This window comes from Spinacia oleracea, chromosome 3 (genome assembly GCF_020520425.1).
Source record: "Spinacia oleracea cultivar Varoflay chromosome 3, BTI_SOV_V1, whole genome shotgun sequence".
Taxonomy (NCBI): domain Eukaryota; kingdom Viridiplantae; phylum Streptophyta; class Magnoliopsida; order Caryophyllales; family Amaranthaceae; genus Spinacia; species Spinacia oleracea.
This window is the reverse complement of record NC_079489.1, coordinates 89,921,354-89,945,162: the sequence shown is the minus strand read 5'-3', so window position 1 is coordinate 89,945,162 and position 23,809 is coordinate 89,921,354. Positions and strand designations below refer to the sequence as shown.

The following is a 23,809-nucleotide window of genomic DNA, read 5'->3' as shown; positions in this document are numbered from 1 at the left end:
TTATCGGAATCGGAAAATAATTCCGGAAACGAAAATATTAAATATTTGTTCGAAACGGAAATTAATTCCGGGATTGGAAATATTAAATATTGTTCGTATCGGAAATGAATTCCGGAACCGGGAATTTAATCGGAAAGCGTATCTTACGAATAAGCATCGGACGAGGCCTGCCGGACGAGGGCCCAGCACGAAGCCAGGCCATCGCCCAGCAAGCCAAGCGCGCCACACGAACAGCCAAGTCCACGCCAGGCCCAGCGCAAGGCCAGGCCCAGCAGGCCATGGCAGCGCGCGCAGCGCGCGCAGCAATGGGCTGCGAGCTGTGCTGCTGCTCGCGTGGGCTTGCAGCTCGCGTGGGCCGAGCGGCCGTGTGGGCTGTGCGCGGGCATGGCCTGCACGCTCGTGGGTCATGCTCGTGTAGAGTTTGTGTTCACATACGAAACCTAAATTGTATAGGATTTGTTTGATGATTAAATTCCTAATCCTAAAAGGATAAAATTAATTAATTAGAGTCCTACTAGGATTCTAGTTTAATTAATTAGTATCCTAATAGGATTCCAGTTCCTTTTCCATACCTCTATAAATAAGGGCCTAGGGTCATTATTTGCGGGGACGATTGAAGTATTCAAAGGGTAAGTTTTTGAAATAAAATTAGCCATACACTTGCAAACACTAGCCGAAAATCCTAGCAACCTTAAGGGCGATTCTAGTTGGTCTAACTTGAGGCGGATCCGGACGTACTGTGGACTATCTACGGAGGGGCGACATTTGGAGTCCTAAAGACTTGTTCTTGTTCGGTTCGGGCGCAGCTAGGGAAGGCACGCTACAACATGTATGCATCAATACTATGCTAAATGATTATGTGAATATAATATGCTTTCCTGGCTTTATGGTTTTTCCGCATGATTTATGAATTGTCATATGTATCATAACCTAACAAATAGTACGCAAACGGATCAAGTATTTAATGGCATTGAATACTCCATCTATGGATATTCGGAATCGACGGATCTTGGTTTCAGTGGGAGCTGAGATCGTCAAAGGCAAATAATGAATACTCCGGAAACGATGATATTGCCGGAAACGGAAATATGGATCGTATCGGAAATATGAATATTATCCAAGTCGTAGATGTTGCAGGAAACGGAAACATGGTACGTATCGGAAAATATTATCGGAAATGGAAATATTGCCGGAATCTGAAATATTCCCGGTAACGGAAATATTGCCGGAATCGGAAATATTATTGGAATCGGAAAATAATTCCGGAAACGGAAATATAAAATATTTGTTCGAAACGGAAATTAATTCCGGAATCGGAAATGTTAAATGTTGTTCGTATCAGAAATGAATTCCGGAATCGGGAAAATAATCGGAAGGCATCGTACGAATCAGCATCGGACGAGACTTGCTAGATGAAGGCTGTGAGGGGGTCGAAAAAGCACGAGGCTAATGCGTGACCTCGTCCCTCGTGGGTGTGACGCTTCTTTTTGTCAAATCAAGTGTAATTGGATTTCCTGTGAGTTTACACCCAATTGACTAGTAATATAGGAGTCGCCATTCAGTTTTTAAAACAATGAGAAAAACTGACAAAACCCGGTTATCGTGACATAAAGGGAGTGCAATTATGTTTGACCACGACGGCCGTAGGTTCCCTTGTGATCCCTGGTGGTGGGGATCGCTCAACGTACACCCGCAGGGTAGAGATTGAGGGTTCGGGGGACTGTAACTACCAAGAGGAGTACTCGCTCTTCGATAACTCCAGAGGCAGGATATCCTTACTAGCTCAGCATAAATAATTGAAGGGACATGCGTTAACTATTAAACTAATCTGAGTTGATTTTAACAATATGCAACATATAGTACTAGATCGAGCGCGATTATCTGATTTAGATTGTTTTAAGGGACCTAGCAAGATAATCCAATTTCCCAAAAATATCATATTTATTAAGCGTGATCGAACAATCAGATTTTAGTTAGTTTAACAGTTCATAAAAGGGCGAGGAAAGCAATTAAACCATGGAAAAGGGACACATTACGACGCACCCTTGAGAGGTGCGTCACGGTTCTCAGAAAACTAACCACTTTGACTTTGCTATTTCTCCTTTTATTTAACGAATCTCAATTTATGGGACGGGATACGTTCTGTTCGATTTATGGATCGATTGCGACAGAACGCGTGATCAGTTTTGCAGCGTGAGGCTTAGGCTTAGGGGTTTAGAGTCAATACTCAATATAATAATTGTGTATTGTTGTGTCTCACGTCGAACTTAAGGCCCTATTTATAGAAAAGAGTTCGTGGAAAGATAGAATTGCAGAACTCTAATCCACGAGGAATTAGGAAAAAACACGTACCAGGTATTTTCAGCACCCAGGCCTGGGCGCCGAAGATTTTGGCGCCCAGAGCCAGGCGTTGAAAATAGGATCTGGGCTGTTTTTCTTAGTCAGATTCGGATTCCCAAAATCCGGAGTATTTGAGATTTTATTGAGTCTTTTAGTGCGTATTAACCTTGTGACGGGATGTGTCTGGGCCCGTTACGAACTCTAGGCTCGTTAGGATTTTAATTAATACGTGACTCTTACTTTCGAATCATATTAGGAATAGGATTCTCTCGCAATTTCTATCTCATTTAGGATTTATGTTGGAGTGCAACACCTAATTCTGACAGGTTTCTATCTCTTATGACTTGCCACTTTCAACTACCATTACGGCAGTTACTATTTTTAGCAGGTTTCCATAAATAACAGGTTTCTATAAATAGCAGGTTTCGGGTGAAATGAAAAGGGGTAATGAGATTCTTTATTTTATAGGAGATGCGTTGTCAAGTGGAGATTTACGTTTTCATCATCGAACCTTCCCTTTCGGGAATGGGGACAAAAGTAGGTGTCTACAGTTAGCCCCCACTTTGACTGAGTCTTGGAGTAAGACGATGGTCAAAGTATTAGACGGAGTGCGTCGCACAAGCCATGGTGACCTGTTTTGGCGAAGGTCTCACGAGCCCCCGAGTGATAACATTTGACTTAAGGGTCATCACTTGAAGTGTCGACATATCCTTCACGTGTCATTGGGATTTGTCAACAGATAGTATAGAAACTTCCTCACTTTGTCATTGGGAGGATCTAAAGGTGTGCAGAAACTCCCTCACTTTGTCAATTGGAGTAGCTACAGATGTTTTCGAAATCAAAGCTATAAAGTGTAATTGAGCCTGGCCAAGCCCAATCACGAGGAAAAAACGTTTTAAAAGATTCTCATTTTCAGGGTTAGCTAAACGAGAAAACCCCCTTGTTTTTATGGGACGTAAAGAAGGAAAATCCAGCACATCGTTCTTTTTTGGAAAAAACGGAAAACCAATCTTTGGAAAAAAGGAAAGCTACTCACATCGTTCTTTTTTGGAAAAACGGAAAACCAGAAAAAAGTTATCGCTGCAACGACTAAGGACCTGCGCGGTTAGTGACGCAGACCCCGCCGGCTAAAGATGGCGAGTCTGTCCGCTAAGGGTGGACACCCCGTCCGATAGAAGTGGACAAATCTATTTTTGAATTTTGAAAATAAGGACCTACGCGGTTTTGTGACGTAGACCCCGCCGGCTAAAGATCGCGAACCTGTCCGCTAAGGGTGGACACCCCGTCCGATAGAAGTGGACGAATCTATTTTGAAATTTGTTTTGTGTTTATTTTTTGAAAAATGAGGACCTACGTGGTTTGTGCCGTAGACCCCGCCGGCTGAAGATGGCGAGCCTGTTTCATTTTGAATTTTGAAAAACTGAGGACCTGCGCGGCTAGTGACGCAGACCCCGCCCGCTGAGGGTGGGCGAACCCTGTCCGCTAAGGGTGGACATCCCTGAATTCGTTTTTTCCTTGATTTGGAACTTGCGTGGTTCGCGGCGCGATCTTGCCTGATTGAGGTGGGCAAGTCTCTATTTTTTGTTCATTGTGATTTTTTTTTTTTTTTGAGAATTTCTTTTGTTCATTCTTGCAAGAGCGAATTCTTTCGAGGGATGCTCGAATTTAGTTGTAACCTGAACGTGGGTTGACAAACGGGTTCAGACGGACCTTTGTCTTGCGACCGTCTGCTTTCGTGGTTTTGAGCTAGTCTTTATGGCTCGATTTTTTCCACCACTTGGTCTTTGATCAGAGGACCATGTACAAGTGTCCGTGACGACCCTTTTCTGCGGTCGAACCTGTTCTTTTGAGATCATCCAAACATATATGGGACGGCGTATAGCGCAGTCCGGGAATTTGATTTCGATTGCGCGCTTTTTTTTTGTTGGAGTATACTTTTCGCGAGCCCCCAAGCACTTGGGCTTTGTTAGTCATTTTTCGTATACTTCATAACATCTTTTAATCATGTTCGGGGTCGTGCTCGTATGTGCGAGCGACCTTTCATAGTGGTGTGCTATTTTGGCGAAGTCGTGGGGTGCGACTTCAGTCTTCGGGCGACGAGGTTTAATATCATTCAGTTTAGCTTGGCCCGGATTAATCTTTTGACAGACAAACATTTTTTATTATTCGAGAAACCAACGACTTAACAACATTTTTTGGTGTTTCGAAGAATGACCTTGATATTTCACATTTGTTTTGAAAAGTGTACATATATGTTTCTTGAGATAAGTCTAAGTTTCGACCAAGTTTTACCATTTATTTTTGCTATTTGGGAGCTTAAAGGTGCTTTTGGGCTTGATCTTAATTGTACATAAGGCCTCGTGTCTAGCAACACGACTTTAAGCCTTTTCCTGTTCCGCGTTTTGTGAAATCTGGGCCTTGGGCTGCATTTTCGGCGCCCAAGGCTGGGCGTTAATTATTTCGGCGCCCAGCTTCGGGCGCTGAAAGTCCTTTCCTGGCGAATTTTGACTTTTGGATTTCTTAACGCGTTTCCGAATGGGATCAGGATGTCACTTGATGCGTTCAGCTATATATATGGGCTAGATACGTCCCTATTTTCCATCACTCTCAATTTCCTTCTTTCTTTGTTGTGTTTTAATTACTCCTCGCTTTTGTCATGTCGATTCCCACTTTCTCACTCCAACGGGCTGTTAGGCGTTGGCTACGGGCCCTTAATCCTACAGAAAAGGCTTTGTTGAAAGAATACCAGTTAGAGGCACTTTTAGGCTTCCAACAAATTAACATTGACTATAATTTTCTGCAAGCAGCCCTAAGCTTTTGGGATTCCGATCATCATGTTTTTGTCTTTCGGGGCAACGAAATATGTCCTTTGCCAGATGAATTTGCTGCGATCCTTGGTTATCATACTAATGCTACCCCTGCCACTCCTGGCACTATTGAAGAGAGTAAAACAACCATAGGGGCTTTCCTAGGACTAGATGCTAACATGCTTGCTGAAGTTGTTGTAGGTGATGAGGTTAATTTAATTGGCAAAACTTGTAAAACACCACTTTAGGCTAGTAAGAATATGACCGAACAGAAATTGAATATTTGAGCCATTGTATTTTGCTTGTTGAATCATTATTTTCTGTCGAATAACAATGGTGAGTTCGGTGACATAAGGTTGATCCCCTTGATTAGCCAGATGGAAAGTTGATATTCTATTATGCCGTTGGTGGTTGCCGAGACTTTGCTGAGTGCGGATGAGCTGAAGAAGGACGCCAAATCTGAATATTTTAAGGGAAGCCCCCTATTACTGCAGGTAATCGATTTTCTTTTGCGCACGTATACGTTTTTTTTGCATATATATTTTCCATTCGTCCTTCCTTGGGGCTGAGTTTCAGCGCCCAGGGCTGGGCGCTGAAATTTTCGGCGCCTGGTCCTGGGCGTTGACACTGCGCCCCAGGAACCGTTTTCTGTTTATTATTATTTTTTGATCGTACCCGTTTTTTTTGCAGATTTGGCTCGTGGAACGGCTTAGGCTCTTGGAAGCTCCTGTCGATCCTAAACAATATCGCCCTATAGCCTTGGGTAACCGAAAATATTTGCACCAAGGCCAGGACGAGGCCGAATGGGACTCCTTTTTTACTTATGGCATCTGTTCTATTAAGTGGGTGGTACCATGGTGGGGTTTCACTACTATGACGGGGGGTTCTGACGTATCGGTTTATGTTTCTTTGTTGGGGCTATCTCGGCCCATTTATATTTTCCCTTACCGAGTCATGCGTCAATACGGTTTAAGGCAGACTATCCCCTTTTCTGATACGGTACCACCTAAAGTAGCGGCCTTTTCTCAAGCACGGGTTCTAGCGTGGGCTACGTATTATGATGGTCTCCCGCGTTGGGCCGTAGCTGCAAATGGCTTTGTGGGTCTTTCTGAAAACTACAAGTTGTGGATGAGCTCCGATGATAAAGCTGTGAGGACCGAGGCTCGAAATGGGGAGCCGGCTGAGCTTTTGATACCTCATATTCGTGTTAAGTATGAGGGTCCTGATTCTGCCAAACCTCGTACCCATGGTATTAAGATTGTGAAAGCTCGTCCTGATCGAAAGCGAAAGGAAGTTCCTCCCCGTTCCAGTTTCAGGCCTAAAAAGATGCCTAACATGAAGGGGCCTGCTGTTGTTAAAAGAAATGCAAGCTCTCGCGAAGATCGTCGCCGGAACAATGTATGGGTTAGGAAGGCTCAGCCACCTGTAGAAACAGCGACTAGTCTAGTTGATGATAATAATCCTTCTCCCACCATTGTCTGTGCCCTTGAGGCTGAGAGGGCTATAACTGAGAATGTTTCTGAAGCCTTGGCATCTTTGGAAGTTAGTGTCCAAGAGCCGATTCTTATGGAGATTGATATTGGGGCTGCGCAGAAGACTGTGGGGGTGGATCCTGCGAACATTGCCCTCTACAAGACTTTATTTGATGATCCGGAAGAACTAGAGTAGTGTAGTTCTTGCTAGGGTGTAGGTGCCCTTTATTTATTTCAGTTGTGTTTGTTTTTTAATTTCTTAGCACTTTGTTTTCCTTCTTATTATTTTTCAATAAAGGCGTATTTTATTTTTCATTTTTTGTTTCTCCTTTTTTTTATATATTTTTATATGTCTAACACTTTTTGCACAATTTATATATGTTTTTTTTTATTGGACCGAATCCTTGGTAAGGATTGCCTACGTATCTTGTCAGAATCAGGTCGCGCGTAGTTCTAGCTAGAATAAGTTCTAGGATGCCAGATTTTAACAGATATGCCCTGAGGTGGTAGCATATTACTTAATCGGTCAAGTGAGTGAAGTATCACTAGTGGAAAAAACCCCTGTTGTAGCCCCCTTGTTGAGGGGGGCATATATAAGTGGGCCTCAACAACCACTTAGTCAACACGGGTCAAAAAATTTACTAACAGGTTGGGGCGGGCTTTTTTAGAGTTCGCTTCAATAGAACTTGTTGGAGGGGGCTTTATATTGCCCGCCTCAATAGATACTAGTCTAAAGGGGCGGGCTTTGTTTTGTTCGCTTCAACCGATATTCACGAAATTAAAACAATAAAAACATAGCTTCTCATCGCCAAACCGATAAAACAATCCCTTCAAATCTCTATATTCAAACAAAGCAAGTACGCTTCTAGTGCAATCTGCAGGCGAGTTCGCACCGCTCCTCACCGCGCGCCTCCACCACCACCACCACCTTCCTCGCCTCCTCTTCCATAGTAGTCGCCCCCGACCGTCGTCTTCCCTATCTCGGTTGACTCTGTTTCACACAGTGACGCAATCTGTCAAGGTGAGCTTTTAATTGATTCTTGTTTTGCTTGGTCTTAAAATTCAGTTTCCCTTCAATTAGTTGAGCATAATGAGTTGATTATGCAGAAAGTTTAGGCTAATGTTCCAATATTGGATGAATTTACAAATTAGGGTTTGATATTTGTGGTTTTCTAGTTCAATTGTTAGTTTATAATTGATTCTTTTTTGTTTTTGTTCTGGCCGGGGATGGGGATTGGGTGGATGGGGTCTTCTTTTATTACTGCTTTTTTTGTATGATGAGATGATGGTAGTTGTGGGATTGACTTATCTTACTTTCATTGGCCAACTCGGTTGGGTTCTTGATACTATCGTCTCCCTTTGGGTAACACTCCTCAAACTACTCTACTTGTTTCAATCTTCTATTTCAAACTTTGTTTGTCCATTATTTTGGGTTTAGGATTGTTGTTTTGATGTTAATCTGTCTGATGAGTATTTGATAGTTTGTGTCAGCGAGTTAGCGGTTTTGTTGTTCGTTTGCGTGAGATTGATCATTATCGGATATGAATTTCACTTGCGTGACCCGCGTTGACAAACAAAGTCATTCTTAGTGGTTATGAACTTATGTGCTTGTATATGTTCAGAATAAGGTGATCATTGACTAGAACTGATGCTGCCAGGAAAGTTTTGTAATCCTACCAGTCTAGAGTATATTAGATTTCATACAGAAAAGAGAAGGTTTTGACTTTTCATTGATTTTGTTCCTTAACCACTTATGTACACTTTAAGATGGTTGTTATGGTCCATTCGGGATATTAGGTATGCTGTATTGCTGGATTGAGGTTGATTGCATGTGCAACACAGTTATCCTTTTTAAGGCACTAAACTAAAGTTATGTGCCTTGCTATATGCAGTTTTTGGCTATGAGCCTCATTCGGTGTTGCCAATTGGTGTTGTTTCTCTTGCTGATCTTACAGTTTTTCTTCCTTTCTCGAAAATTAACGTCTTTGCTAGTACTGTTGTAAGTCCTACATGCCTAAGTCCTAAATTTTCTGACCTCCTATTTTTCTCTCTTATCATTAGTCTTACCTCTTTCTGATGGCTAGATATTCTACACTCCTTTTTTGAGGCATATATGGACATGGTTGGGTCTATCTCCAGCAACTAGAAAGAATTTTAAATCTCGTCTGGCTTCAGGTTACAGTTGTATCATAGTGCCTGGTGGAGTACAAGAGACGTTCCATATGGAGCATGGCTCTGAGGTACGTTATGTAGATTATCTGATTGTTTTTTGTAATCCTGGTTGTGGAGTTGTCAACTTGTGTGAGATTAGACTTTTGTTGTTCGTGTGTGTGACATTGATCAATATTGGATATTAACTTGGAATTTCTTGTCGACTTGCCCATTTTGAAATTTGAATCCATGGTTTTATCTTGTTTTTTTTATTTTTGTCCGTTTTAACTTTTTGTTACAAATTGCGAGTTTGTTCCTTATATATTTGGTGGTCTGTTGAGTGTTTTACTAGCCTATTGTTTCTAGCAATACATATTTTGTTGCTTTCACGTTTGAACTTATAGTTGCTCCAATGCATCAAGTTCTAGTTGGCACATATGATAAGTTACTCTTTTGAACAGATTTGACCAGAAGTTGTTGTTGATTGGTATAGGCTTCAATCCCGAATTTCAAGTTAGTCCTTTTCATAGCCATTACTGCTTTTTAGAGATTCATGTATGTTGCAGCTTTCATAGCCATTACTAGGTTGTTCTATTTGTCGTGCTCACATTGAGTATTATACTATTATGGGTTGTCTGGTCGTTGAGTCCTTTTTCTATTTGGTTCAGGCGGGGAGGGTATCACCGATGGTTGTGAAGATCTTCAAAATTGCCTCTATGTTTGCATTCTTGTGTTTGGTTAAGGATATTCTTTAATCTTCTAATTAACATGCTTCTTCTAGATGGAATTATATGTTTACACTGGCCTTATTTTGTTGATTTAAGGTTTCTGATTTAGACTTGATAGGCTGAGGAGTGAGGACGAGATACTGCAAGGTCTAGCCTTTTGCTATTGTTTACAAATCAGAGTCGTGTCTCTAGCCAAATGAACAATTTAATGAAATCTAAATATTACTACAGTACTATTCCTACTAATATACTACTAGAGACTAGAGACCTATATATTACTACAGTACTACTCCTACTAATATATATTCACAGGAACTAAATGTAACAATTTAATGAAATCTTAATGTCACCAATAATAATGTTATCCCATGTTTTATTTTTATTTATTTTTCTTTAGAATTTCACTTTTTCTCAGTTGAATTCCAATAAGTTCAGTTTAACTTAACACTACTATAACCCATTTTTCGATAAGTTCAGATTGAGCAGTGATGTATAAACGTGCTCTTTCATTTTGCCTTATTTATATTCCTGAATAGCATTATTTATCAAGGTTCTGCCTTAATAATGCTGGTATTGAAGTCTGAATGGTGTATGATGTGGAAAGACGTCAAGGGGTTTCTTTGGGATGGTATATGATGATGTGTTGCTCTTGTTTCGATCTGATAAAATCGAAGTAGTTTCTTCTTCGATCCGTTTTCTAGGTTTTGTTAAAACTTTGGACGTATTGCAGAAAGCAGATCGTTATTTGTATGATGTGATTAAGTGTATTCATGTTGGACTTGTGTATTTCAGAGCGCTAGTGTTTTCTGCTGCTTGAGAACTATAGTGCAGAAAATGGGTTTGCTCTTACATATATTGAAGGAAATTATTCTGTGTGTTTGTTGAAGTTTCCTTTGCAGTAAACAGCTAGTTCTTTCTAATCGAAACCTGTGATTTAGGACATTAATGTTGTCTATTGTGAGTGAGGTTATGTTGCCTCAGCTGATCTCAAGATATACTGCCGGTGATGCCCACGTATTCTGGTGCTAAGTATAGCAGATTGGTAAACTATAGCAGCAAAGCAAGGAAAAAAAATATTATCATTTTGTGTGCTAACTGTTTCCTTCGTACTTGCTTGGTCCGTCATTGTGTTGAATTGTTTTATCTGTTTGAATTTGCAAAATTGTAGAAATCAAATTATATGGCAGCCTCCTCCTGTTTTCTTTCTTTTTCTCATTTATTTCTTTGTTTAAATTGAGGTGGTTAAAACATGGCAGTTTTTGTTGTTTTTACAGCTTGTTTTGAGTACTGGAAGCGGTGTTAATGGTTTCACTCTAGATCCATCTCTTGGAGTGTATATTTTAACTCATCCAGACATCAAGGTAAGGACACTTTAGCTTCCTGATTAGAACTAGCTAGAACATATTGTTGTTACAGTGGGGAATCTATTTACTTAGCTCGTTATTGTCTTGGATAAATTGTTTTTTACCACCTAAAAAACTAAAACTTGTATTTTACCACCTAATTTTTTTAAAAAAATTGTTTTTTACCACCTGGAAAATAGGAAAATAGATGAAAATGTTATGTGGGGGGCACAATAACGGTAATATTTTATATATGTTCTTTTCTTCCACTATTTCATGTAATTAACTCTATTCTCTTCCTCGCTTTCCTATTTTCCATGAATTCACATAATCTTTCAGCTGATGCTATAACATGCACTCTTAGGTCATAAATCTCATTGAAATTGCTGTCATTTTCCATGCTTAACAGTAGAACACGTACACGTATCCGATGTCGAACTATTGGACATTGGTCTGCAGGATTACTGTATTCAGCTAGCTAAGTGCTGAATCCATCTAGAGTAGTTTATTAGACTAGAAACTAATGTTGGAACTTATCTCTGAAAACAACATTCTCCTAACAGTACACTCTGATTAGTTGTTTAATACAAATTAGTATTCTGATTAGCTGTCAGTACACTCTCACTTTGTAATCAAATATACATTTATATAAAGATTAGTATTCTCATACTCTTCCAATAATTTGGATTAGGTATGAAGACAGTTTCCGCCAAAATCATTGATCTACTGATCATGTATGTTTCTGAATAACTAATTGTGTTCAGATTTTTTATCTAATACTGACAGCGATTTCACAGCACAGTCAGTCCAAGGAAGTATGAGAAACTTCGGGTTTCATATATATCATCATCAAATTTTGGTTGATAGATTATCTGTTAGTCACTTTAAGTTTTCTGAATGTACGAACCTCGAATGAATGAGACCTTTAAACGTAATAGTATCAGGAAGCTAGCAGTATTATTTGTTTGCCGTCTACGTTAAGGAAGGGCTTCACTTGGGGGCCCTAGATTTACAAACCACGACATATTCAAATTAACCAACTAATCATGGTTTGACAGGCATCAGCTTTCGTGGACACTTTAATGCTCACAGAGCAATTAGAAGTACAGTTTAGCTGCATGGTTTTGAACAATTTAATTATCTCTATAGTCTGCAACTATATCTTTTTATGATCCAATGGAATGTAAAGATAATATCGTTAGTGTAAACTTTGGTACTCATATATTTTCCTTCCATCTTGCAGGGATCGAGTCGATTGGAAGAAAGTCAACACGGCCTTAATTAAGGTTTGTAATGCATGATCTAAAGGGAGCTAAGTGGCCAGATTAGAGAAATTTGTTAGACTAGCTCTCTAGCCTTTTGTCTTTATTTGTTAATATTAGTTTTAATTTGTTAGACTAGCTAGCTAGGTGTTTAAAAATTGTAAACGTACGTACTATACGCTTTTCTCTATTGGGTTAATATAAATGAAGTTAATTTAATGATTTATTAATAAAAAATAAGCAGATTCATACCTTTGCTATTCTGGTGTTGATTGGTGTACAGGTTTCAATACTCAATGGTGTATATATATAGATTTGGTTATTGTCACCTATTTTATATTTTAAAAGAATTTGGGAAAAAAAAAAATAATGTTGTTGAAGGGGGCTTTTAATGTACGCCTCAACAACATATGAATTTATGGCGCCAATGTACAGGTATTGGCGCAAAAATACAGGTCTGTTGTGGGGGGCATTTAAGAAGTGAGCTTCAACAGAGGTGTCTGTTGAGGCGGGCTTTTGGTAATGCCCCCCGCAACAGGTCCTTATTTTTCCCTTTGGTTTTGAGCTGTTGAGGCGGGCTTTTGAAAGCCCCCCACAACAGATGACCTGTTGAGGCGAACAAAGCCCGCCTCAACAGCTAAGTGAGCTGTTGAAGCCACGTCTGTCGAAGCGGGCTATGTTCGCCTCCATAAGCCCAAAATGCCCCCCTCAACAGGTACTTTTTCCACTAGTGTATTATCATTATTTTCGTCTGCCGTTTGTTTGCCGTAAGTCATGTAAACAAATGAAATTCGACTACTTTTTGTATGGCTATATTTTTTGGAGAGCCTATTTGGATACGTGCTGTACCCCCCAAGTGTTCGTTATTTTTCCGTTATGTGCGGATAAAATGACGAGCACTTCTAAAAAATTTAGGCAGGCAGAGAGTTTCAACGCCCAGGCTGGGGCGTCAAAGATTTCGGCGCCCAGCCCTGGGCGCTGAAAATGATTTCTGGCGGTCGTTTTTGACGCTTTGCTTCACGTGTTCTTGCATTTATTTCTTTTTTTGTTCTAGTGCTTTGATTTTTGCTCGTATTTAAAATCAATTTTAAGGCTATATCGGAGGCTTTTTGACTGTTTAGTGTGAGATGCATTTTTGTCCGGATTAATTTTTTCTATCCGTGACTCGAGACGGCTTTGAAAATGGGGTTAGGGTGCGCAAGATGTGAAGATCTTTGTGTAGGCTTTTTGGGTGGATTGAGGTGCGCGTTGTTAGTGAAGGGTAGGATGGAATTATGTTTTATGAATCTGTTTTTTTGGTAACATTTGCATTGTTTGGATTTGATTTTTTTTGGTTTCTTTGGGTTGCACGGGTTAGACCCTTATGTTTTGGAGATATGATGGGGATGGTGTGATTTATTTTGTGGGTTTTCGGGAACTGGTTCCCATGGCACTATTTCAAGACCGAATGGGCCTCGTTTGTTGGGCCTAGAGTGGGCTGCCTCTTTATTTTTGTATTTTGCAAGTACATTTGGTGTTTACTTAGTGTTAGAATAAAATTTTAGGAGAAATATTACGCCTTTATTAATTTGGAAAGTAAGGAAAACACACTGAAACAAACTTGACCTATATTCTAAGGGGTCTTAGGACCATCTAAAGTCTTTATTATTTTTCTACCAATCTAAAGAACTACTAGGCGCTTTTTACTACGGTGCTCTATGTGGCTCAAGCCTTGGTTTTAGTCTCGTAAAACTTTGGTCCTTCACCGGTACTCATCTTGAATTCTATTCCTTTTGCATTGACCCACTGATATGTCTTCACCCATCCGTTCTCGATCTCTTCTAGTGTTGATGCAGGAGCGATTAACCGGGTTGGATCGAAACCTTCATCTTGTAAAGCTAGGGTAGTCGTCACAGTCTCGTCCTCCATAGGCCTCGATTCGTTAAACAATGTCCATAGAGCCTGGTCGTCCAATATTTCAGCTGTTTTAGTCTTGGTGAGGTGGGGTGCCTCATCCAAGGTGTGGCAGTCATGGAAGATTTCAAATCCTGGTTTTAGCAAGCCATCCTTAACGAAGGGTTCAGGGAAATCACATCATGGGTGTCCTTCTCCTTCCCGAACGAACATCCCGTTAAGGGTTCTTTGATATGGGGGAAGGAGGGTGGTTTGTTTGGCCTTGTTAAGGCGTAGCCCAGACAGGCGGTCAGCAATATCTTCCTCCGTTGGTTCATAGCCTAAGCCAAAGGGAGTAGATTTGTTGGGTAAAGGATGAAATGTGCATTCCTTCTTCCTTATGCCCAATGGGGTTCTAGGGAAATAACCTTGAGCTAACAGCATTCTAGGGATGACTCGGAATGCGTGCGGGTCTAGGAATGCAGGATCATAATCTTCGATGAACTGGATTATTTATTCCATTTGAAACCCGTAAAGGTCGTCTGCAGTTTCGGCCGTTCCAACCATAGTACAACTGACGTCGAGAGGAGGGGCGCGGATTTCTAGTATTACCCCGTTATGTTTAAGTTTAACCATTTGGTGCAAGGTAGAAGCCACACCTCCTAAGTCATGGAGCCAAGGTCGCCCCAAGAGGAGGTTGAAAGTGGGCTTGATGTCAATTATTTGAAACTCCGTGGTGCGTGCCACAGGCCCGGTTTGTATGGTAAGGTTGATTTTTCCCAAAACAGGCCTTCGGGAGTTATCATAAGCTCGTACCCCTTGCGTGGAGGTTTGCAAGTCATCGTTTCCTAGCCCCAAGCAATGGGCGGTTCGCAATGGGCAAACATTAACGGCCGAACCGTTATCTACGAGCGCTAGGGGGATGTTTTGTCCTTTGCATCCAACCACTAGATAAAGGGCTTTATTGTGAGCGCCCCCCTCTTTGGGCAAGTCTTTGTCAGTGAAAACTATGGCCTTTTCTTCGGCATCTCTCGTGACATGGCTAACCAGTGAGTCAGGTGTGATATCTGTAGGTACTGAGATGAGGTCAAGTGAGCGAATAAGCTTTTCACGATGTTCCTTTGAAGTACACATGAGATCCCAGATGGTAATCTCGGCCTTGGTTCTTTTTAGTTGCTTCAAGAGAGGATTTTCAATGACTTCCGCGACGGTGGTGTGCCGTCCATTCTTAGGAGTTTGCCTAACTGGGATATCGTCCGTAGGAGGTGGGCGAATATCCGGTTGGTATATCCTTCCGGATCGGGTGAGGTTGTCGACCTCGGGCTCCTGAGGGGTGGTGTCAATGAGAGCATACCCGGGCCAAGTTTCAGTAAAGAGGTCCTGGCCCGACACTTGAGATAGGTAAATATCTTCAGCATCATCATCCCACACACCGCACACTTCTCTCTCGATTCGATCCATAGGGACCACAGCGGGTGGTGCACCTTGGGGCGTAATGTAAACCGTATGGTCGAAGTTCTCATTTTCTGGTTGGTCGAGAGAGATGTAACAAGAGCCGAGTGGGCTCTTGTTGTTGTTGGGTTTGCCAACGTTAGGGAGAGGTATCACTTCATCCTCTATCATGTCCTGGATTGTATTTTTTAGGTTCCAGCAGTTTTCGGTGTCATGCCCATTTCCTTGATGGAATTTGCAATAAGTACCTTCGACCCAATATTTGTTCTTGACAGGAGGGTCATGGGTGGGGCCTATAGGTCTCAAATTTCCTTGATTGGTTAGTCTTGCAAAGGCTTGTACCAAAGTCGACCCGAGTGGGGCAAACTTTCGGTCTCTGACCCATCTTCCAGGACTTCTTCGGGCGGGAGTCTCCTCTACGACATGGACTTCTTGGGCTTGGGATGTATTGCCCCTATTGTAGGTATTGCTTTTGTATGCGGGTTTACGTTGTATTGTTTTTGCGAGATCATCCTCGATCTTTATTCCCACATCATAAACTCTCTTGAAAGTGTCAAGTCCCAGGTACCTAAGGTGCTGTCTGTAGGCCGGGTCCAGGTTGTCAATGAATTTTTGGACCAATTCTGTTTTGGGAGGCCTATTGATTAGCTGCGCCGCCTGATCCCTCCATCTAGCAAAGTAGGTTGTGAAACCCTCATTTTTCTTTTGGAAGAGAACTTCCAGCTCGCGCATGGTGACTTGAAAATCCATGTTTGACGAGTATTGCTTGATGAAGACATTGACAAAGTCTTCCCAAGTGGGGAAGAGCTTAGGGTCCTGGTGATAGTACCATTTGAGCGGCACAGGTTCCAAGGACAAAGGAAAGGCAGGTAAATACATGGACTTGTCCACGCCTTTCAAGTTCATGGCATTCACAAAGCTCAATAGATGATCACGGGGATTGTCCGTGGCTTTAAACTTTGGTAAGTCAGATGAACTAAACTTTTCTGGTAGTTTGCCAGGAAAAGGTTCAGGATCGAGGGAGAAGTACTTGCTCCCCATGGTTTGTTGTAGGACCATTTTTTCAATCCTCTTCTCGTTATCGAGGTCATTTTTGGCTTGTGCAGCCGCTAAGGCTTTGTTTTCCATTTTCAGTTGGCCCATGAGTTGGGTCATTTGAGCCATCTGGTCTTGCAATTCTTCGATGGACATGTTTGAGGGTGCGAATCGAGGTTGGGGAAGCGGAGATCCTTGAAATGAGGGATGACGGACGGAGCTTGGAGTCACTAAACCTGGTGTTGGCGATGTATCTTCGAGGCGCACTAACCGTTGATTTCCTGATCGGCACCAAATGGCAGGACCAGTCCACTGCATAAGGTAAGCTAAAGTTTAGGTCCCAAAGTTTCAAGTATTACTTAGTCTAGATGTAATATCCCGAAATTTTTAAACTTGATTTATTAAAATTAAAAATATTTATTAGCTTGATTTCGTTTTAAATAATTACGAATAATCAAATTGCGTTATTTTAAACGATTTTACGATTTATTTTAAACGATAAATTTATAAACGAAAATTTATTTATTTTTCGTTAACGATATTTTTATAAAGAATTATTTTAGCTAAACATTTCTACTTATAGTCGTTTCCAAAAACAACAACCAAATTTTCTGAATATTAGACCAACTATGTGAAATTACTGTTTTGCCCTTATGACTCTAAGAGGACAAACTACCTTCTTCTTCCTCCATACTCTTCCATACGTGTTGAACCAAGCTATGAAAGTCAATATTTCTTTCCAAGTGTCACACATTCCTCTTATTATGGCTTACTCATCAGTAATGAAACCCCCGGCGTCATTCTTCTTCTCCCAAGATTTCCCTTGTATTGAAATTCCATGTTTTGCAAAACCATTGGCATGATCTCATTGCTTACGTTAATTAGCTTCTTCACTCCCCTATAAATACCTATCAAAGCTGCTTATACTCCTCACTTACCCATGAATCATTTCCCAACAATTTAAACCAAATAAAATTAGCACAACCTTAAACACCCCAACCTCCTCAGCTCTCTGTTTCTACGCACCAACAACGCGGCTCCGCCGCCTCTGCAACCTTCTTCCACCACACCAGCATACACCTTACCACAAACCAATGTCAACCAATACCCACAAATAACAAGTATATGTTGTAGCATTCGTCACCGAAACAGAAATCCGAATTCACATACTCCCTCTTTCTCTCTCCTCTACGGTGCGAGCCACCAAACCACCACGGCCTGCTGCCCCTATACACCCGACACTATGTATCTCCAGCCACCTGAGCTCAGCCCGGCGCCACCTTGTACCACCGCCATCTGGCCCACCTCTCTCGAAGCCTCACTTCCCTCCTTGTTGTGCTCCATGTGACCGTGTCCTCTGTTATGTTAGACCAAAGTTTTGTCTTTTAAAACTTGGTCTTCTTAAGTGGAGTAATATTGCACTATTGCAGTACGCATATTTCCAAAAGTCAACCTTTGCCTCTTTTAACACCAAACTATTATTGAGTAAGCTTTCTTTTATTGGTTAGTGTATTTACGAAAGGTTGTAAATTGATTTCCAAAACAAATTATTATTTATAAGCAGTTATACAATTTAATTACGTGATTTTAAGTACGGACTAGCAGCTAATTAATAACTTTATGTTTAAATTACAAGTATAAATAATTTTCGGAGCTCGGAAGAATGGTCCATCGAACGGGACGTATAAACTACGGTTGAGGTAACATCTATTGCTAACACCCACAATCCCCTTGTGAACTGTGTTTTATGAGATTGTGAAATGTGTTTATAATATGATTTTTATTGGGTTGTGGGATATGAAATGTGTTTGTAAGCATATTTTATGAATGATAATACTCAAATGTGTTTATGAATGATTTTATAAGAATGATGTTTATGAGTTATGAATAAGATACGAAACATGATAAATAAAAGTGTAACCGGTTCTGGCAGTTAGTGGGGTTACTATTTCTAGGTCGTTCACGTACCGCCGTACCGCGGGACACCAAACAAGGGAGAGTGCTCCTTGAGGTTTACCGCAAGCTAAAAGAGAAACTATATAGGTACGGGCGTATGTCCAACAAGGGAGAGTGCTCCTTGAGGACTATCGCAAGGTGGGAGACGTCCCGCAAGGCTAACTTGTCAGTTACCAAGTAAAATGAAGGTTTTATGAAAGATAATGGGAACTACTAAAGTTTCAAGTTATAAATGATGTTTTATTATGATTCTTTTATAAAAGTGTTTACTATATTCTATTCTCCCTGTTTGCAAATTAAATAAAATGAATTGAAATGAGTTTACGTTGTTAGGGTAGTATGTTACTGGGCCTCGGCTCACGATGTTGCTTTTGTTTTAGGTACGAAGAAGATCATGGGATGCCTTAGAGTGAGGATGCAACCATCACATTCACGATCGATGTTTAGTAAAGATAACTGTGTCTCACTAGAAATAATGGATGTATTAATTAAACTCTAAGTTTGATTTCATAATTTGAGTTAGATTTTAATATTGATGTTTAATCAATGCCAGAACTATTTATTATTAAAGTTTATTTAGTAATTTAAAAAGATTATGTCGCCTTGTATTTCCCACGAGGGAGATACGGCATGTGACGCTTCGACTAAATTAGGGATTCCGCTGCTAATTAAAGATAATTAACCTAATTAATGGTGTTTAGAAATCGGGGCGTTACACTAGACTTCAAATCTCTCTATTGGTTTTTCACTCTTTCTTTTGTTGGTACACTTTTTAGTTCTTTCTTTTGGTCATTCTTTGAATTTTCGAAACACTTACCCGTGTGACATTCATAATTATTAGCATGTTCGGTTTTGGTGCCGAGCATTGTCGTTGTAGGAGGCCTGACAACGATGCAAAGAGTTATTCTTTTTTATGAGTCGCTTTTAGAATCGAGTGCTTTTCTTACGCCCTCGTAGAAATTCTTTTTACGAACGGTTTTTTTTGTGCTACGTATTTTCCTTTTGCGCGGGCACCGAGGCTGCTGCACCTGACCAGAAGGCCAAGCAGCAACTTCAGCGCCCAGCGTAGGGCGTGAGAAATTCTGGCGCCCAGCCAGGGGCGTTGAAAATGCGTCACTGGCTGATTCTCGTTTTCTGTTTGCGTCTACTTTTGTTTATGTGACTTCGATTTTGCGTGCTTGCCTAATAACGTCCTTTACGCGTTGTGCAGCGTTTGTGGGATTCGTTACAGGCCATCCTGAGCGTCGCTTATTTTTGTGGCGATAGTTCGGGTTTGCGGAACACGTGTTTCGGTATAACTCTTTGGCAAATTGGTTTATGAATGTTTGGGCAATTTTTAAGGTCGTTGGTTTTTCTAGGATAGTTTGTCACACACAATCATATATTTCGCTACACATAACTAACATTCCATCATGAGGCAATAATAATATGTCATGTAGTTTATGATAGGATTCTATGGGTAGTTATTTGCGCCTGGCTTGGTACCGCTTCTATCGCAGATCCAACACCTGCCACGGTCGAGGTAGTGTCTTCAACAGACGAATTTCGTCCCAGAAGGCCAACCCGCAAGTGCAAGCCAAAGGGGCATGCAGGCGAGAGGGACCTAATGAGCGAGCGATTGGGTTTGGGACAGGTGTACTACTAGCGAAAGTGCCGAGTTGACAACATTCGAAGCGTATGCACCCCCCGGTTGGCGATGGGTATCCTTAGTCCCAACTCCCGAGATGAAACACCAAGGGAGCCAAGATTCGTTATGCGGTTCTGCCCGTTCACATTAATATGCTGATTTTCAGGTCGTCCCAACTTGATGGGAAACAAACGCGGGGTAGGATCGTTTCACCCTTCGGCTATTTTGATTACCTACAAGCACGAGTATTTCCTTCACTTTCCCCAGTGGAGTCGCCACTGTGAGGGGGTCGAAAAAGCACGAGGCTAATGCGTGACCTCGTCCCTCGTGGGTGTGACGCTTCTTTTTGTCAAATCAAGTGTAATTGGATTTCCTGTGAGTTTACACCCAATTGACTAGTAATATGGAGTCGCCATTCAGTTTTTAACGACAATGAGAAAAATGACAAAACCCGGTTATCGTGACATAAAGGGAGTGCAATTATGTTTGACCACGACGGCCGTAGGTTCCCTTGTGATCCCTGGTGGTGGGGATCGCTCAACGTACACCCGCAGGGTAGAGATTGAGGGTTCGGGGGACTGTAACTACCGAGAGGAGTACTCGCTCTTCGATAACTCCAGAGGCAGGATATCCTTACTAGCTCAGCATAAATAATTGAAGGGACATGCGTTAACTATTAAACTAATTCGAGTTGATTTTAACAATATGCAACATATAGTACTAGATCGAGCGCGATTATCTGATTTAGATTGTTTTAAGGGACCTAGCATGATAATCCAATTTCCCAAAAATATCATATTTATTAAGCGTGATCGAACAATCAGATTTTAGTTAGTTTAACAGTTCATAAAAGGGCGAGGAAAGCAATTAAACCATGGAAAAGGGACACATTACGATGCACCCTTGAGAGGTGCGTCACAGTTCTCAGAAAACTAACCACTTTGACTTTGCTATTTCTCCTTTTATTTAACGAATCTCAATTTATGGGACGGGATACGTTCTGTTCGATTTATGGATCGATTGCGACAGAACGCGTGATCAGTTTTGCAGCGTGAGGCTTAGGCTTAGGGGTTTAGAGTCAATACTCAAAATAATAATTGTGTGTTGTTGTGTTTCACGTCGAACTTAATAGAAAAGAGTTCGTGGAAAGATAGAATTGCAGAACTCTAATCCACGAGGAATTAGGAAAAAACACGTACCGGGTATTTTCAGCGCCCAGGCCTGGGCGCCGAAGATTTCGACGCCCAGAGCCAGGCGTTGAAAATAGGATCTGGGCTGTTTTTCTTAGTCAGATTCGGATTCCTAGAATCCGGAGTATTTGAGATTTAATTGAGTCTTTTAGTGCGTATTCACCTTGTGACGGGATGCGTCTGGGCCCGTTACGAACTCTAGGCTCGTTAGAATTTTAATTAATACGTGACTCTTACTTTCGAATCATATTCGGAATAGGATTCTCTCGCAATTTTTATCTCATTTAGGATTTATGTTGGAGTGTAACACCTAATTCTGACAGGTTTCTATCTTTTATGACTTGCCACTTTCAACTACCATTACGGCGGTTACTATTTTTAGCAGGTTTCCATAAATAGGAGGTTTCTATAAATAGCAGGTTTCGGGTGAAATGAAAAGGGGTAATGAGATTCGTTATTTTATAGGAGATGCGTTGTCAAGTGGAGATTTACGTTTTCATCATCGAACCTTCCCTTTCGGGAATGGGGACAAAAGTAGGTGTCTACAAAGGCCCAGCACGAAGCCATACCCGCGCCCAGCAAGCCAAGCGCGCCAACACAATGCAGCCAAGGCCATGCCAGGCCCAGCGCAAGTCCAGGCCCAGCAAGGCCAAGGCGCGCGCGCACGAATGGGCTGCATGTTGCGCCTGCTCGCGTGGGCCGCAAGGCTTGCGTGGGCTGTGCGGCATGCTCGTGCTCGTTTGTGTTCGATGCAAATCTTAAATCTAATAGGATTCTCTCAAATGATGAATTCCTAATCCTAATAGATATAATTAGTTAAAAAGAGTTTTAATAAAAATCTAATTAAGCTAATTAGTATCCTAATAGGATTCCAATTCCCTTTCCATACCTCTATAAATATGTGCCTAGGTTCACAAGGGTTTTCAAGTATTCAAAGGTAAGATTTTTAAGCAAATATTCAGCCAAACACTTGCCCCATATTAGCCGAAAATCTCTAGTACCTTAAGGGCGATTCTAGTTGGTCAATCTTAAGGCGGATCCGGACGTGCCGTGGACTTTCCACGGAGGGACGACACTTGGAGTCCTAAAGACTTGTTCTTGTTCGGTTCGGGAGCAGTTAGGGAGGGCACGCTACAAAGTGTATTCATCCTAGACTAATTATATGATTATGTGCAATTAATATGTTTCCTGGCATATAGGTTTTTCCGCATGATTTATGTTGTTCATATGCATCATAACCTAACATTTAATACTCATAAACATAAAACCAAATAAAATTTCAGATCTAAATGATAAGTACAATCAAATTAAATATAAAAATCTAAATTGCGATTTGAATCTCCATGTTCATAGCTTTTGTTGGTGATAGTGAGGATATGATGCCCCAAACTCCTTGAGAGATTAGAATTTTAGAGATAGGGAGAAATGAAATTTAGAGAGAGAGAGAGAGAAAGAAAATGTGTGATAGTGGCTGGAGAAGTGGTGAGGATTGATTAGTAAGGGTTATAGAATATTCATACTTGAGGTTAAAAGGTGGAGTGATGTGAATTTGGGCTTGAGCCTATGTAAAGAAGTCCATAAAAAACATACGTGTAGCTTTGCCCAAATTAATTTAGGTAACTACCAATAATATCCTGCCAATCTTCACTACACTGATGGCTTGGTTGGTCATGTACAACCTAATATTGGGTAGTGACCATAGTTCTATAATTAATTGTAAAATCAACAGTTCTTATCGTATTTTCCTTTTCAACGCACTGTTCATCATCTTCTCCCTCATGCTCTCAGTATGCAGTAGCTTCAATAGCCTTAAAGTCTAGAGAACTAGTTGTAAACTCCAAAAAAATTCCTAAGAAACTAGACCTATACTACAACCTTTATTTACAAATCTAAAACAAATACACACTAAGTTTGCAATAGTTAGATCTAAATTTTGGGACAACCAGAATGAACCTCCAACCACGCAAATTCAAAGAAAATTAGTAGTGAGCTTCACCACGCATATTGAAATTGTAAATTAAAAACTTAAATTCGTTCCAGAAATTTAATTTGAGTTAAAAATACTTTGGGAAATTTTAAGAGAGGGAAATTGTTTGGTGAATTTTAGGATAGATAAAATTTTGGGAAGTTTAAAAGAGAGAGAAATTTGGGGATTTTAGGAGAGAGAAAATTTTTGCGAGGAGTGAGAAAATTTTGGGTTTTTAACGAAAATTGTAGATGAAAATTTTGGAGAACCGCCAAAATACTTGAATTTGAGGAACTTAATTTTGTTGAACCGCCAATTGTAAGTGCGTGTACTTTTTGTCCTAGTAAGTTAAGGTAACTACCAACAACATAGATGGATACTATCCAAAACAAGATATAATTGACATTGTTGTTGGCTAGTATGTTGGTAATGTCCATATATGTTGTTTATAGTGACCATGAATACTTTTTAGATCTAATTATTTCAAAATAGGTGTTTTCCCCCATTTGTTTTCAAATAATATACTTCAATTAATATACTTCAATTAATATACAAAACCAATATATGATTTACATTTCAAATAATTTACAATAGGGGAGCAAATGAGT

The 23,809-nt window shown here is 40.7% G+C and overlaps 2 long non-coding RNA genes across 3 annotated transcripts; both read left to right on the top strand.

Moving 5' to 3' along the window:
• Positions 1-7,168: 7,168 nt before the first annotated feature.
• LOC130470433 (uncharacterized) lies at positions 7,169-12,343 on the top strand. Of its 2 annotated transcripts, XR_008930730.1 has the most exons (5): positions 7,169-7,640; positions 8,512-8,618; positions 8,704-8,859; positions 10,773-10,859; positions 12,085-12,343. It is a non-coding gene; the product is annotated as an uncharacterized lncRNA (long non-coding RNA). The 2 variants fall into 2 exon arrangements; XR_008930731.1 differs by lacking the exon at positions 8,512-8,618.
• A 5,059-nt stretch (positions 12,344-17,402) lies between these two features.
• LOC110796121 (uncharacterized) lies at positions 17,403-19,203 on the top strand. Its single transcript, XR_002535520.2, has 3 exons — positions 17,403-17,947; positions 18,099-18,162; positions 18,799-19,203. It is a non-coding gene; the product is annotated as an uncharacterized lncRNA (long non-coding RNA).
• The last annotated feature ends 4,606 nt before the right edge of the window (positions 19,204-23,809 follow it).